Source organism: Aotus nancymaae, unplaced genomic scaffold, assembly GCF_030222135.1.
Source record: "Aotus nancymaae isolate 86718 unplaced genomic scaffold, 86718_ANA_hifiasm-v0.15.2.pri h1tg000057l, whole genome shotgun sequence".
Lineage (NCBI taxonomy): Eukaryota > Metazoa > Chordata > Mammalia > Primates > Aotidae > Aotus > Aotus nancymaae.
Genome location: NW_026988471.1, coordinates 46,765,530 through 46,781,564, shown reverse-complemented (window position 1 = coordinate 46,781,564; position 16,035 = coordinate 46,765,530). Strand labels below are relative to the sequence as shown.

Below are 16,035 nucleotides of genomic sequence, written 5' to 3'. Positions count from 1 at the left end.
TCAGGAAAACTTTCCCAACCTGGCAAGGCAGGGTAATATTCAACTCCAGGTAATACAGAGAATACCACAAAGATATTCTTCAAGAAGACCAACCCCAAGGCACATAATTGCCAGATTTATTAGGGTTGAAATGAAGGAGAAAATACTAAGGACAGCCAGAGAGAAAGGTCAGGTCACCCATAAAGGGAAACCTATCAGACTTACAGCAGATCTCTCAGCAGAAACCCTACAAGCCAGAAAAGAGTGGGGACCAATATTTAACATCCTTAAAGAAAAGAACTTTCAACCCAGAATTTCCTATCCAGCCAAACTAAGCTTTATAATCAAAGGAAAAATTAAATCCTTTGCGAACAAACAAGTACTTAGAGAGTTCACCACCACCAGGCCTGCTTTACAAGAGCTTCTGAAAGAAGCACTATACATATAAAGGAACAACCAATATCAGCCTTTCCAAAAATATATCAAAAAGAAAAGAACATTAACACAACGAAAAATTTACACTAACTAATGGGCAAAACAGCCAGCTAGCATCAAATGCTAGTATTAAAGTTATATATATTCTAATTAATTGGATAAAAAGCCAAAACCCATTGCTATGCTGTATCCAGACCCATCTCACATGCAACGATACACAAAGACTCAAAACAAAGAGAAGGAGGAAGATTTATCAACCAATCAGAGAGTAAAAATAAACAAATAAAAAGCAGGAGATGCAATTCTCGCCTCTGATAAAGTAGACTTTAAAGTAACAAAGAGCAAAAGAGGCAAAGAAGGACATTACATAATGGCGAAAGGATCAATGTAACAAGAAGAGCTAACGATTTTATAGATCAATGAGACAGAAATTTAACAAGGACATCCAGGACTTGAACTCAGACCCGGAACAAGTAAACTTAATAAACATTTATAGAACTCTCCACTTCAAATACATAAAACATACATAACCACCTCACACCTATTCCATAAGTGACTACATAATTGGAAGTAAATCACTCCTCAGTAATCGCATAGCATTTCATAGGTTTAAATGAAATATTGGTTGGCTGCTCGTTTGTTATTTTCTTCCCTTATTCCTTCCTGTTTACATCAAGTATAATTATTGGTATAAAAGAGGTTTTCAATACCAGTTACTAAACTGCATTCTAGCCTGGGCAAGAAAGCAATACTCCCATTCTCTCTCTCTCTTTCTCTTCCTTTTTCCTCCTCTTCTTTATTCTTTTTCTTTCTTTCTTTCAAAAAAAAAAAACAAAAATTGGCCATGCATGGTGGCGCATGCCTCTAGTCCCAGCTACTCGGGAGGCTGAGGCAGGAGAATTGCTTGAACCCGGTAGGGCGGAGACTGTGGTGAGCGGAGATTGTACCACTGCACCCCAGCCTGGCGACAGAGCAAGACTCCGTCTCAAAAAAAAAAAAAAAGAATGATCACACCTATAATCCCAACACTTTGGAAGGCTGAGGCAGGATTGTTTGAGGCCAGGAGTTTGAGACCAGCCTGCACAGCATGGTGAGTCCCTGTCTCTACAAAAAAATTTAAAAATTAGCTAGGGATGGTGGTGCATGCCTATAGTCCCAGCTACTCAGGAAGTTGAGGTGGGAGGACCCCTTGAGGCCAGGAGGTCATGGCTACATTGAGCTGTGATCTCACCACTGCATTCCAGCCTGGACAACAGAGCAAGACCCTGTCTGAAGAAAGAAACAAACAAAAACAAAAAATGTTCCATAGAGAATTCTGTTTATAATCCCAGCCTCATATTCAATACAAATATTAGGCCTTAGGACATTAATATAGAGAGAGAGTTTGAGATCCCTTATCTTCTGTATGATGGAGACATGTAGAATCATATTTCCTTTGCATGCGATCCCCAAATTAGAAAATGCAAGGGTATAAAGAGGCTGAGGTAATTATCTGGTCAACAGTTAGCCCAGATAACCAATGAATAACTAGTTTGTTTTACCTAAAGTATCCATATTGATACCCCTAAAACCCTTTTGCTGCTGTATGATAACTAAAATCTCCATGTGAGGCAACACTTTCTGACTCTTGAAAAAACTAGTTATCACCAGTAAAGTACATTAATATTGCATATCTCCAGTTCCAAGATACTTTTTTTTTTTTTTTTGAGACGGAGTTTCGCTCTTGTTACCCAGGCTGGAGTGCGATGGCGCGATCTCGGCTCACCGCAACCTCCGCCTCCTGGGTTCAGGCAATTCTCCTGCCTCAGCCTCCTGAGTAGCTGGGATTACAGGCACGCGCCACCATGCCCAGCTAATTTTTTGTATTTTTAGTAGAGACGGAGTTTCACCATGTTGACCAGGATGGTCTCGATCTCTTGACCTCGTGATCCACCCGTCTCGGCCTCCCAAAGTGCTGGGATTACAGGCATGAGCCACCGCGCCCGGCTCCAAGATACTTTTGATTATAGCATTGGCCAAAAATGTAGTAATCACTTTTTCAGGCGAAAATCAGAAAGACTCTAAAGTTAATTCTGATTTCAGGAACACTGAAATGTGAAAAGAGTATGTACTAAATATTTTAGAATTGAGAAAACACTAAAAAAATTTGAGTATGCTTTAGAGTTATGAAAGTTATTATTCTTATGAAGGCCCTAGGGAATGACAGGAGTCAGAGAAAGGTATACATGTGGGTCATTATGTAGGGATAGCATGGTGGCCCTCAGCTCTGGTCATAAAGGCGTAGCATTCAAGCTCAAGGACATGGGGAAGAATACTAAAAGCAGGGAAAGGGAGCTTGAAGGCAGCCTCGGATCATGCAGGGATGGGGCAAAAAGATACATTACATCAGGAAACTGGCCTACATCTGGCTCTGCCCCCAAATCATCATAAATAACCAGAAACCAATAAGAAGTTACTAGGGTGGGCGTTCACGTCTGAAACTTTTCCCTGGCTTGTTGTTAACCTAACAGGCAAAAGCACATGACCTTTCAGTTAGACTGCTTGAGAAATAGGGCTGAGTGTTCCACCTCCTTGAACACTTTAAGTTATATTTAATCCCGTTTTAGTGTAATGTTAAAATATTTTTAATTCTATGTGTTAAGAAATGCAAAATGTTTTGAGACTAAATATCAGAGAGTATAGTCATTAGGTGTTACTATGTTCGCCCAATAATTGGCTCCTTTCCTGTAATGGATTAATTTGTTTCAGAATGGAAAAATAAATTAAACAGAAAGCAAATTCTCTACATAAAGGTCATATGAGCTCTTTGTAAACAGGAATGAGGTATTATAAGAAGTTTACTGAGCACCTGGTATTTAGTTCTGGTGGCTTGCTTCACTCTGTAAATGCCAATAACTAGTGTTTGTAAGTCTGAGCTATTACAATGGTCACTTTCACGTAATAATCACATCCTTACTCTCTAACTGGAATAAACACCATAAAAATTGTGGGCACTATGTGACTAAATGCATGAAACAAGTATCTTTTAACAGTTTGGGAGTAAGAACAGTGTTTGAAGATGAGAACAGAAATAAAAGAGCTATTTTGGCTGGGCACAGTGGCTCATGCCTATAATCCCAACAATTTGGGAGGCCAAGGTTGGAGTATTGCTTGAGGCCAGGAGTTCAAGACCAGCCTGGGCAACATAATGAGACCTCATCTCTACACAAAACAAAAAACAAAAAAATTACCCAGTAATGGTGGTGTGTGCCTGCACTCCCAGCTGCTCTGGAGACTGAGGTTCGAGGATTACTTGAGCCCAGCAGGTTGAGGCTGCAGTGAGCAGTGATTGCACCACTGTACTCCAGCCTAAGCAACAGAGCAAGACCCTGTCTCCAAATCAAACAAAACCTCCAGAAAGGTATTTTGAATATTTTTGGCAATTTTGATTCTGCCTTCAGAATTCACTTTGGAATCTACTTTCAAATATGTAAATGGATACAAACTGTTATAAAACATCTTCAATGTGTCTCTGGATGTCTCTTTGTTTCTTTTTCTTTTTCTTTTTTTTTTTTTTGGAAACAACGGAGTCTTGCTCTGTTGCCCAAGCTGGAGTGCAATGGCGGGATCTCAGCTCACTGAAACCTCTGCCTCCCAGGTTGAAGCGATTCTCCTGCCTTAGCCTCACAAGTGCTGGGATTACAAGCATGTGCCAGCACATCTGGCTAGTTTTTGTATTTTTAGTAGAGGTGGGGTTTCACCACGTTGGCCAGGCTGGTCTCAAACTCCTGACCTCAGGTGATCCACCTGCCTCGGCCTCCCAAAGTGCTGGGATTACAGGCATGAGTCACCATGCCTGGCCTGGATGTCTCTTTCCAAGCCCCTTTCTAGGTAGAGGCCAGACAGTTCTTGAGTTGAGAAACACTTTGGGTTTTATGTGTCATTCTATTCTGAAGCTTTGGGTAAGATGATATCTGATAGTAACCAAAGGAATTGCTTCCATTCACTTAGCTCACACTATGTGCCAGGCACTGTGCTGGGCATCATGGAACCAAAGACAATTAAAAAAGTCCTTGCTTTTCAGAAGCTTTAATGTGATGATGGGGGAGGAGTCAGAGGTTGGGGTCAGATGAGTAAACAAATCATTAGGCTACCAGGTATCGATTACCAGTAGGGAGTACAAAACAGGATTACTTAAATCAGTCTGCAGTGTATGTCTTGGAGGTGGGAGATGGGATGGCAGTGATACACAGGAAGGCCTTCCTGCAAAGGAAAATTCAGAATTTAAAGTCTTAACCAATGAATAGAAATTAGGAAGAATAAGTGTGGCAAAGGCGTATGGAAGAGCCTTCTTGGCAGGAGGAACAGAATAAAAGACTTTTATTGCCAAGTCTTCAGACAGGGGCTGAGGCAAAAAGAGAAAGAAGAATCTCCTAGACGGACAGGTAGATGCTGTGAAGGGGTGAATAGAGCAGTCAAAATCATGTCTAATCAGAAAGGTTCTGTTAACCCAGCTTTGGGTAATGCTCCTTCCTCTCATTAATTGGTCCCTTTGTCCTAACATATGTCATGGCTTCTAACCTGACTTCGGTAAAGAACAAGTCAATAACCTCACCTTTCTGGGTTTGGCTTTTTGGCGAGTCACTGTCTTTCTAGCTTTCATCCTGTACTCCATCCCTGATATTCATTCCTGTTCTCCATCCCTGATATTCATTCCTGTTAAATGGCTCCATTCAGTGCATTTTGTTGCTTGTTCGCCTAGTGTTCCAGGTAGCTAACATCTAGTTAAATTAAACTTAGTTTTATACTTGTTGATCTTTCTTTGCTAGAAAGACCACAGTTACTCAAAATAAGTCCTCTTTTAGTTTTTTGAGTTAAAAAATTATTTCAAAAAAAATTGCCAAGAACCAAGGGCTAAGGACCAAGAAAGCCAGTAATAATGATGATAGCTACTATAGTGGACATTTGTTGGTTGGTTCCTCAGTGTATTGGTCCTCCTTTTTCTTCTCCATGGTGCTTTTTTTTTCATTTGGGGAATCCACTCCTCCCAATACAGCCCATGTGCTTCCAGAGAAGCTGACCCATTCCCTGGCTTGTTAAAACCAACCATCATATTCCATCTTCCTATGCATAACTTTTGGTTCCAGGGAGGGCATGTGATTTAACAAGTAAATGTCAGGATACTTTTGGGATCAAGTTATTCTCTCTAGATATGGACAAGGGAACACGCACTTCTATGGAGCTGTTGGCAGACATCTTGTGATCATGAGGGTTGTTGGCTTTAGGATAAAGCTGTTGCTTACAGAAGGCAGAGTGGAGATGGAAAGAAATTGAGTCCTTAGTGATATGGCTGAGTCCTTAGGGATGGAAGACTTAAAGAATCTGAATTCTTAGTAACATAAACTAACACCAAAGTGTGCCCTACTTCTGGACTTTTCGATTTCATGAACCAACATATTCTCTTATCGTTTAAGCCAGTTTGAGTTCTACTTTTTCTGTTACTTGCAATATAAAATATTTTATGCTATATAGTTACTATTTGTTGAGAGCCTACTATGTGCTAGGCATTGTAATGAGTGTTCTCAAAGACTAAATCTCACAAACATTTTGGTGTTTTTATTTTTAGTTTTGTTGTTTGTTTGCTCAACAGGTCTTGCTCTGTTACCGAGGCTGGAGTGCAATGGCACAATCATAGCTCACTGCAGCCTCGAATTCCCAGGCTCAAGTGATCCTCCCACCTCAGCCTCCTAAAGTGCTAGGATTACAGCCATGAGCTACCAGGCCCCACTTTCACAACCATGTTTTTAAATTGTGGCAAAATATATATAACATGCAACTTTCCATTTTAGTAATTCTTAAGTGTACAATTCGGTGGCATCAAGTACCTTCGCAATGTTGTAGAACCATCACTACTATCTCCAATCACAATCATATTTTGAGATAGGTATAATTATCCTCATTTTACCAAAAAGGAACTTCCTCAGAGAAGTACTTTACCAGCCAGGCAGGGTAGCTCACGCCTGTAATCCCAGCCTGAGGCGGCTGGATCACCTGAGGTCAGGAGTTCGAGACCAGCCTGGCCAACATGGTGAAACCCCGTCTCTACTAAAAATACAAAAAAATTAGCCAGGCACGGTGGCGGGCGCCTGTAATCCCAGCTACTGGGGAGGCTGAGGCAGGAGAATCACTTGAACCAGAGAGGAATAGATTGCAGTGAGACAAGAACGTGCCGTTGCACTCTATCCTGGGCAACAAGAATGGAACTCTATCTCAAAAAAAAAAAAAAAAAAAAAAAAGAAGTACATTACCCAAGTCAGACTACCAGTTAATAGTACAGTCTGATTTAAACCCAAGTCTGCCTGCACAGCTCAGGTTTTTCTGCTTATTATAGTGGCAAATTAAATTATCAAGGAAAGAAACAGGAAATTTTGGTCAAGTTACCAGCTCAGGGTCCACAACATAGAGGTTAGGATCTTGGGAGGAGCAGATACAGCAAATAGGAAACAAAGTAAGGAATAAAAAATGATCAGAATCCAAGTCCTTAAAGGTAGGACACGAGAGGCTGGAGTCCGGGGGAGAAGGGAACCATTTAGGTTCATGAAGTTGGGTTAGAAAGGGGCCTCATCAGTGGCGACTTCAAGAAAATCTGGTTGTACTTATTCACCCTATTCTGGTTTGTAGGTGAACAATTGTTGCCCTGCCTGCTTACTTTCCCAAAGGATCCTGATGTGAAGTCTAATAACAAACTATATTTTAAAACAAAAACACCCTCAATTTTATGTTAAGCATTCATTAAAATAAGTCACATAATAAAGTTGATCTCTATCAAGAGGGAGACACATCCTGTGGTGGGGCCTGGCCCTTTAAATGAGGTCTGTAATAACTAGAGAACTCTATTTCCTTCTTGTTAGGATAAGATGGATTCAAACACAGTTTCCCCACCTCCCTCGCTGTCCTCCCACCCACCCCAAATCACAAGCTTCTGGGCTAAAAGCTGTCCATCTTTGATGAGAATCTCATAACTGTTTACTTTTTAACTAAGGCTATTAGAACTGTAGAAGGTGTTTAATCTGTTGATCTGTTTGTTTGTTTTCAAAAGTCTGACTCCTTTCATTTGTGATTCTGAGTAAGTAGCAGCTTAAAGGGTTTTACTTAGACACAAAGATCAGTTCCCTAATTTTCAATTTCCGTAAGTGTAAATTTCTACAGTGTCAGAGGCTGTCTTGAAATGGGGGAGGGGAAGTTATGAGAATGCATTGGGTAAGGCACCTTGATGTTTTCACACACCAAAACCTGGAACTCCATACCAAGGCCTCTTCTCCAGCTGTGTACTGAACAAAACTACTAATATTTTCTCAAAACTTATTTTATACATAAATATATGTGTTGATCTTAATGATTCACTCTGCCCACTGAATAGCTAGGAGACAGAGGGAAAAACCCTATGGAGCTGATGCCAGCTAATGTCTTCTTCCTCTAGAGCAGAATTTGGGGAGTGAATTTCCATCATATGTATAAACAGTCTTTTCAGTATTATAGTTTCTATGAAAAACAAAACATAGAAATCTTAATTTTTTTCTCTTTATTTTTTCAGCTTTACCCTTTCCTACCCCTCCATGCCCACCACTCTGTGCAGTTAGCCTATCTTTTCAGGAGCCATAGGAGATGAGGGCTGTGCCATGCTGCACAGCAGGTAGCCAAGCTAAGCAACAGGATAAAAGAGAGGCTGAGAATGGACTGGCTTAAGTCATGTGGGAGTCTTGGGAAAAGAAGTGATCTGGCACTCCTTCAAACCAATATTCTTTAAATAGCTGAGGGCAGAGAGAAATTCATTTTCTATTAATATAAAATGTATAGCTCTTTATGGTCAAAATAAAGAATTTATTATATGCACTGAATATAACAATATTTTCACTTATTTGGAATTATCTTTCATTTAACATTTATCCCATCAGTTATCACTCGAATAGCAATAGTTACTCACCAAGCAGCGAGGTAATTACACTTTCAAAATCTTGCTCAAAATCTATTTACAAATTCTTTTTTTCTCCCTAGTTTTTATGTCATAAAAACAGTTCTATCTTTTCCAAAGTACTTATTATTGCTTCTTCATTTTTCTTTTGGGAGTTTCTGAGCCAGACAAGCTCATGTAGACATGTTCTGGCTTTAAAATGTAGAAAATAACCAGTTGTCCCCCAAAATAATGTTCCAGTTTTGGGGTAGAATTCCAAACACAAATCCTACCACCACCTCTTTTCCAACCAGCTTTTCTGAGGGAGGATGCATACATGTATCTATACCCCAATGAGAGAACCCCAGTACCATTTTATTAGTAAGCAGTTGAACGCCCAAACTTAAAGTGAAGCTTGGGTCATGGTTGGGTAGAGGCTAGAAAGCCTATGTGAGGCCTCTTACTTTTCCAACTCTGAAATGAAATCTTAGGACCCTCTCAAGTGTGACAGAACTCAAAGAGTGAGAGTGAGGATAAGAAGAAGACTCACGTAGAGAGAGCTAAGCACATGTCCACCTACCTGACCAGGTGTCAGGATGAGGTTGGCCTGCCAGACCCCTGGAATTGGGAAGAGGAAAGGGGAGAGGAGGAAGACTGGCCCTTCTCACCAGAGGTGACCCATCTGCCTCTTACCCCACAACCTCTACTGCCTCTTTATTTGCCTAGTACAAGAGGGAAAATGTGCAAAACAGCCTGCTGCTCCTAGGAGTAGGAAAGGAAAAAGCAGGCATCAGGGCCTGTCAGAGATGAAAGTGAGTGCCTTTCAATGTCAAACTTCCTTTCTCTAGTGAATAGTCACCAGTGTCTCTGACCAGACTAGTCACTATCTACCCTCTTTAATAAGTTTAAGTGGGGGTTTAGGCAGAAGTTTCGATGGGGGTTTCCTCCTTTATGAGCTCTGGCAGAAATGCAGAAAGAAAAGCTGAATAACCCCCCAAACCCCTACACTCCAGGCCCTTTTATTCTTTCTTTAACAAATGGGCTAAATAATCAAACCTTTGTTTAACTAAGACTGTCCAACTAGGAGAGATTAGCAGCTCCCTCAGTTATTGACATTGCTCCACTGTAACTTCCTGGGACCCATGAGATGCACAGTTAAACTGTTCTTTCCAAGATTTTCTGTAATGGGTCACGATAGGTCATTAATCAACTTAACTTCACGGCCACACTGCATCCTAGGCCAAATATTCACTTCCCAGTCTATTTTCCATCAGAAATTGTGCCTAGTCATATTGTCCAAAATTGGTCAATAGAGATTACTTTTGAAAGTCCAAATAAAACAACAGAGTGGCTGAAAATGGAACAATGTGAAGCCTTTCCCATTATTAAATTCCCAGGGAAATTCAAGTTCAAAATGAATTCCTCTTCCTATTGTCAACTGAACTCCAAAGACCTTAAAGCGCAAGATACTCTGCTCCCTCTAGTTTCCTGATCTTTTCAGTCCCTGTCAGAGGGCGCTCCCTCAAAGGCCTTGGGATTCAGGCTCCTTCAGCAGCTGCTGCATCTTCTTCCATTACAATGGGTGTAGCACCTTTAGTACCTTCAAAATTGAAGTAATCCACCCAAATCTCTCACATCTCAAAAATGCAGAAGCAGATGTGACTCCTGTAATAACAGCATTGTGAAAACAAAATGATGTTCCTAGAACCTAATGTCTAAACCCTTGTTGCTGTGGCCTATCAAAGACTTCAGCAGGCTCATTGTTCTCTTGAGTAAGAATAACAATGTAGAGGAAACAAAAATGAAGAGAGAACATCTTCTTGGTTTCCTTCTTACCAGGATGCCTTTTAGAACATGTCTATTTTCCAACTGCTACATGTGAATTTAAATTTATTTGGGATAAATTTCTCATCAAGAGGTTAATTGTGACATTATGTTTCAATAAGGACATAGCTGACTTCCTATACAACATGTTCATCCTTTCCCTAAAAAGCCCCAATTTTTTCTAGGGACCTATCTCCCCTCCATCCCTTTCACTCCAACTGAAGCTACAAGAGTAAGTCTGATTGGTCTAAGAGCAATCCCCCTCACCCTTGCCAGAAACTGATTCAAGAATGGGAATAGGGCCCAGTTAGTTACAAAGAGATTTGAGGAGGTTTTCAGTGGTAGCATCTCCAATGTCTATAACTTATTCAAGTCTTCCTCTTTTTCTCAGTTTCCTTGCCATATTTTGAATACTTCTATTTCCATTTCCCTTTTGAGTCAGGATCATAGTGGGGTCTAATGTGTCCTCTGACATGTGTTGTCCCTGTAAAGCCCCACATCCTGTAGCTTTCAGATTCTCCAGCCCTTGGGTTAATTGTGCTACCTCATGCATCACTTTCTGCCATTTCTTTCTCTACTGCTGACTCCTGTTCTATTTCTTTCTATCATTCACTACTCCTTTCAAGGAGGCCCAGATGACTTTTTAAATTTTAACCTGCTACTTAAGTGAATCCAATTATTCGTCTAGCACAGGTAACTTTCAACTGCTGCCTTTTTGTCTTTTTTCCCCGCTAGGCCTATGCATTTATTTTCTTACCTACTCCATAGATTCTTAAGAGTCTTTCATTAAAAAAAAAAAAAAATCTGTATCAACCACAAGACCCTCAGTTAAAATATTGATTGAGTGGAGAAATCCTACACAAGACGTCTCCTCCCATTGGTTTCAACCCATGTTTAATCTCTACCTATTGTTATTCTGCTTCTTTCCTTTGGTAGTGTCCTATTTGTGTCTTTTTAAAAATTTTCTAATACTGTTTATTTTCTAGCCACTTTTTCTTATAACAAAAGCATACCTGGCCAGGCATGGTGGCTTACTCCTGTAATCTCAGCACTTTCAGAGGCTGATGCAGGTGGATCACTTGAGACCAGGAGTTCAAGACCAGCCTGGCCAAGATGGGGAAATCCTGTCTCTAATAAAAATACAAAAATTAGCTGGGCATGGTGGCATGTGCCTGTAATTCCAGCTATTCAGGCAGCAGAGGCCGCAGTGAGCTGAGATAGTACCACTGCACTCCAGCCTGGGTGACAGAGCGAGACTTGGTCTCAAAAATAAAAATAAAGAAATAAAAATACAAAAATTAGCCAGGTGTGGTATGCACCCATAATCCCGACTTGGGAGGCTGAGGCAGGAGAATCACTTGAACCCAGGAAGTAGAGCTTGCATTGAGCTGAGATCAGGTAACAGAGCACTCCAGCCTGGGTGACAGAGCAAGACTCCATCTAAAAAAAAAAAAAAAGCATACCTGCTTCCCCACATACAACGTCCATGTAATCTTAAAATTCATTAAGGCTTGGGAGATTACAGTGTGCCGAGATTGCCCCACTGCACTCCAGCCTGGATAACAAAGTGAGACGTTTCAAAAAAAAAAAAAAAATCATTAGAGCCTGAAATAACACCATCACCACCAACAGTAACAATAATGGCCAGCAGTTTACTCAGCCCTGACTATGTGCCAAACACTGTTCTAAGCACTTTGTAAGTATTAATTTGTTTGATCCTCACAGAAATCCCACAAAATGAGGACTACTATCACCTCTGTTTTACAGACGCAGAAACAAGCACAGAGAGGTTAAAGAATTTGCCCAAGGTAAGTGGCAAAGCTCCCTGTTGATTTTCCACTCTCGTATCTGCCCAAACTTCTGTCATCTACCAGTCCTTCTCTAATATAATATGCTTTTATTGTTTTGGCCTAGTCTTCTTTCAACACTTAGAAATTGGGTTCTGGTCTTAAAAAACAAAAATAAAGATTTACCACTGTCTATCACAGTCCATCCTAAAACTTGAACATAATTAATTTCTTTTAATAAGGCTCTGTCAGTATTATTCCACAGGGAAAGGTATTAAAGTTAGATTCCATAATTCTTTAAAGATAACTTCTGGGTATCATTGGATTGCATGCTTACCAGGTTTTCCCACATATACATTAAATTTAAATCCTTAGTTCCAACTTAATTTTCACTACCTGATAAAAAATTATCTGGGCATGTACTAAAGAATGAATTTTTGCAGCTTAGTGAGATAAGTCATTCATACTCTAACAAGAATATTTTAAACAGAGCTGGTTATTCCTGCAGGGAAACCATATTCAGATCAAACTAATTTCTTAAATGACATAAAAGAAGTGAGCAGCTTTGAGGTGTCTTATGTAACTGACTAAGTGCTGATGGCTTGGGACTAGATGATAGAATGACAGAGGAAAGGGAAGCTGAATCTTTGAAATGGTAAAATTATAATTTAAGAATCACAGTAAATATCACCTGCCAGGTATTAAAATGATTAAAGAGCTTATTTTTTTCCACACTGCTATTGTGATAGGTTTTATAAACAAGTAATTTTAAGTACACTAACCTGTTAAGCACCAGTAATTAGTTGAGAAAAACAAACACAAATGTTCTTGAAGAGAGAGCAAACCCTGAGGGAATTCAGTCCTCTGAAATTATGCTATTACTGAAATAATTCTGGGTGACTCCTACCCCCCAAAAAAACCCTTTAAAATTTTCTCCTGTTTCTTACATATATAACTTTTATGACAGCTAATTGACAGAATTATTTACTAATATGGGTGAATCTGCCTATGAATATTTTGGGTTCTCACCAGAAGAACTCAAAATATTGTCTACAATGCCTCTGAATGGAAAGGGCACTGGATTGGCAGGCAGTGGCTTTGCTACCAAATAGTTATGGTTTTGTTGTCTCACTTCTTTGGACTTTATAGTTTCCTAGTCTGTTGAATACAGAAATGAGATTTAATGATCTCCAAGTTCTGTCCTAACAACTCTCAAGTTCCACAACTGAGTTGAGTTTGAACACTTTTGCACAAAGACGACTTTAACATTTAATGCCATGAAATAAACTAAACATATGTAGAAACCAGGATGTTGAAATAGGATAAGATTTTTTAATACATCTCAATAGAGGTTCCATTATTGTTACTGGGTTCTCTCTTGAGCACTTCATCAGCTATCAGGGCATCAAGAAAGGGAGCAGAAGAAATGCCAAATCTCGAAAATGAAGATAATACAGTACATAAGGAAAGTTCCTGACATCCAGCAAGGAGAAAAATCCATTCCTTAAAATCCTGGAGGATAATGGAAAGAAAAGGGTACAAGGAAGAGGTAATCAGACCCAGTGTGCTTACTTTCTATTCCCTCTCAGGGTGGAAATGAGAATTGAAGGTATGTAGTTCACATATGCACACAGACATAGGGAAATCCAAGAAAGTTAGTGGTTTGCTTCCCTGGGCATGTCTCTGAAACACCAAGACCTCTAGGAGTTCTGCTTTCAGCCTGCCAGCATGTTCAATATCACATAGGAAGAAAAATGCGACATTGTTGGATGGTGGCTCACCAACTAATAAGCCCAAAGCAAGGCTCCTGGCTCAAGGCCTACATGTGGTATTCAGGGAATCCAGAAGTACCCATGTGTCTCAGTGAGAACCATGAGGATCAAGGGACCTATGGAGACTTGGGGTCAATACAAAGAGGTTGTAGTGTATAGGGCAAATGGCTTATGTATGAATCTCAGCAAAGGAAATCAGCCTCAAAAGAACAGAAATGACCAGTTTTATCAGTAACAAATGATAAATGACAGTGGCTGCCATCAGACAATACCAGCCACTCCATACCGGAAGACAACATAAGGACTGGCATTAGGGGCTTAGATGCCCTTGTAAATCTCCCTGTCCCTCAGGGATGCTGCCAGCCTACCAATCACTGTGGGAATTCAAAAAAGGTGCTCCTTTTCTCAAGACACTTCACTACCATCTATCGGGAAATTGTCATAATATACTGATTTTGCTAAAACAAGGCATTTTACTGCCATATGACGGAGAATTGTTGTAATAATTCCCCACTCCCTTCTCCTGCCCCAGAGCTCGCTGTACATGTGCGTGCATGTTGGAAATCTAAGGTATGTAAAAGATACCCCCTACACCATATACAACAACCCTATATCCCCCCATTAATATCATGGAAGGAGAGAGAGTTGGGGAAATAAAAGCTGAAAGACAGAAGTTATGTTTTTTGTTTTTTTTTAATTGACACAATATGGGGACTTAAAGTTAAAATTACAGAAAATAAACAAGTTACATTTTCTTTACATCTGAGTTAAGTAAACCTTCAACTCTGCTATACCAAAATACAAACCCTTTATGCCCAATATTTTTCTTTTATTAGTATTTTCCATAACACCTTCTATACATATTAATGCATATATGGAAGGAGCCAATAAGTACTTGTTAAATTAAAAAGTAAATTTTTAGAAAAATCAAAAATTATGGACATACTTATGTATAGTATAATGTAATTCTCCTGTACTTTTAATTCTCCCGTTTATTTGAACAAACCTAAAATTGTACCCATTTGCACCTAGCTAACAACCATAAAAATTTGAAGTTCTCCAGCTGTTTTTAACAGCTGTCCTCCTCAAATATTATTTTGAGAAACAAACATAGATCTATGTTTCTCTATTTTTCTGGACTAAAGCGAGATCATCTCAAAATAACAGAACCCTTAAAAACTGAAAACAAGATCATGTAGTCTAAAATAAGTACTTATTTAAACTCGGGAGGTGAGGGGGGACCTGATATCTAGAAAGGTGAAGTACTTTGCCTGTAGTCACACACCAAGGCTGGGACTTAACACACTGCACAATACAGGCTTGCCTTTTTGCGTCTCTCCCTCCTCCCAAAATATACTTTCCTCCCTCTGAGCTTTCCCTTATCATGCTTTGTAGTTGCTTAATTATCGATGTCAAACCAAGACAGCAACTGATGACACTCGAACCAGAGAGACATCACCCAAAGTTCTGAAAACCAGAGAATCAGATAAACTGCCAGTTTTACCACATCCAAAAAATGCAAAACAAAAGAGAGAAGGGGGAGAATCAAGAAAGAGTACATTTTCAGTCATCGTAACAGTAGCAAGGGAATAGAAACAAGTTTTCCTTGGAGAGAGATTATGTTGCGGGCATCAGATAGAAAGGTAATTCCTCTTGAGGGTTTTTCTTTTCCTTGGAGTTTGTGGAACCTGAAAGAAAATTAAAAAGTAAATCACATAAACAATTACAACATCAACAAACTTACTTCTCTCCTCTCACATAATTATTTTTCCGAACATTGTATACACTTCTTCAAAGAACAAGTCAAATTGCCCAAAGGTTTGGCCTTTTCAAGGTTTAGATGATCTACGATTAGGAACCGACTCCAAACTTCGGTTACCAAGCCCAAAGCTCGGAGAAGGAAATCTCCAGGGTTTGCAAATACCCTCTGCTTGGCTAAAGGGCACGAAATCTCTAGCGCTCCCTACAGCTCAGATTTTGAACCCACCTACCACAGAAAACCCGAGTTACCAGATTGGCTCCCTCGTTCCACTTTTTTTTCAGCTCAAAAATCGGGTGAAGGTTGGGGTGGGGGGAGGAGGCTGAAACGGCGAACTGAAGGATTAATCACTTCTCCCCATTACATCAGCAACCCCCGCCCTTTCCTCTGAGCACCTCCTCTCCCAGAATCGTCGCTACGCACTGGAGCTCTCTTCGCCCACCCCCGGCTCTATTATATGCCCTGATACCTCCCCATTATCACCCGCCCCGCCACACTCCCCCTTTCCTCTTTCCCCCTCCTAGGCGGGGGAGGGAGGAAACCCGAGAG

The 16,035-nt window shown here is 40.2% G+C and overlaps 1 long non-coding RNA gene across 1 annotated transcript; it reads right to left on the bottom strand.

Annotated features, from left to right (window-relative positions):
* Positions 1–14,401: 14,401 nt before the first annotated feature.
* On the bottom strand, positions 14,402–15,965 carry LOC105731835 (uncharacterized). The gene is made up of 2 exons (XR_001110834.2): positions 15,738–15,965; positions 14,402–15,415 (listed from the first exon to the last, which is right to left on the bottom strand). It is a non-coding gene; the product is annotated as an uncharacterized LOC105731835 (long non-coding RNA).
* Positions 15,966–16,035: the final 70 nt, after the last annotated feature.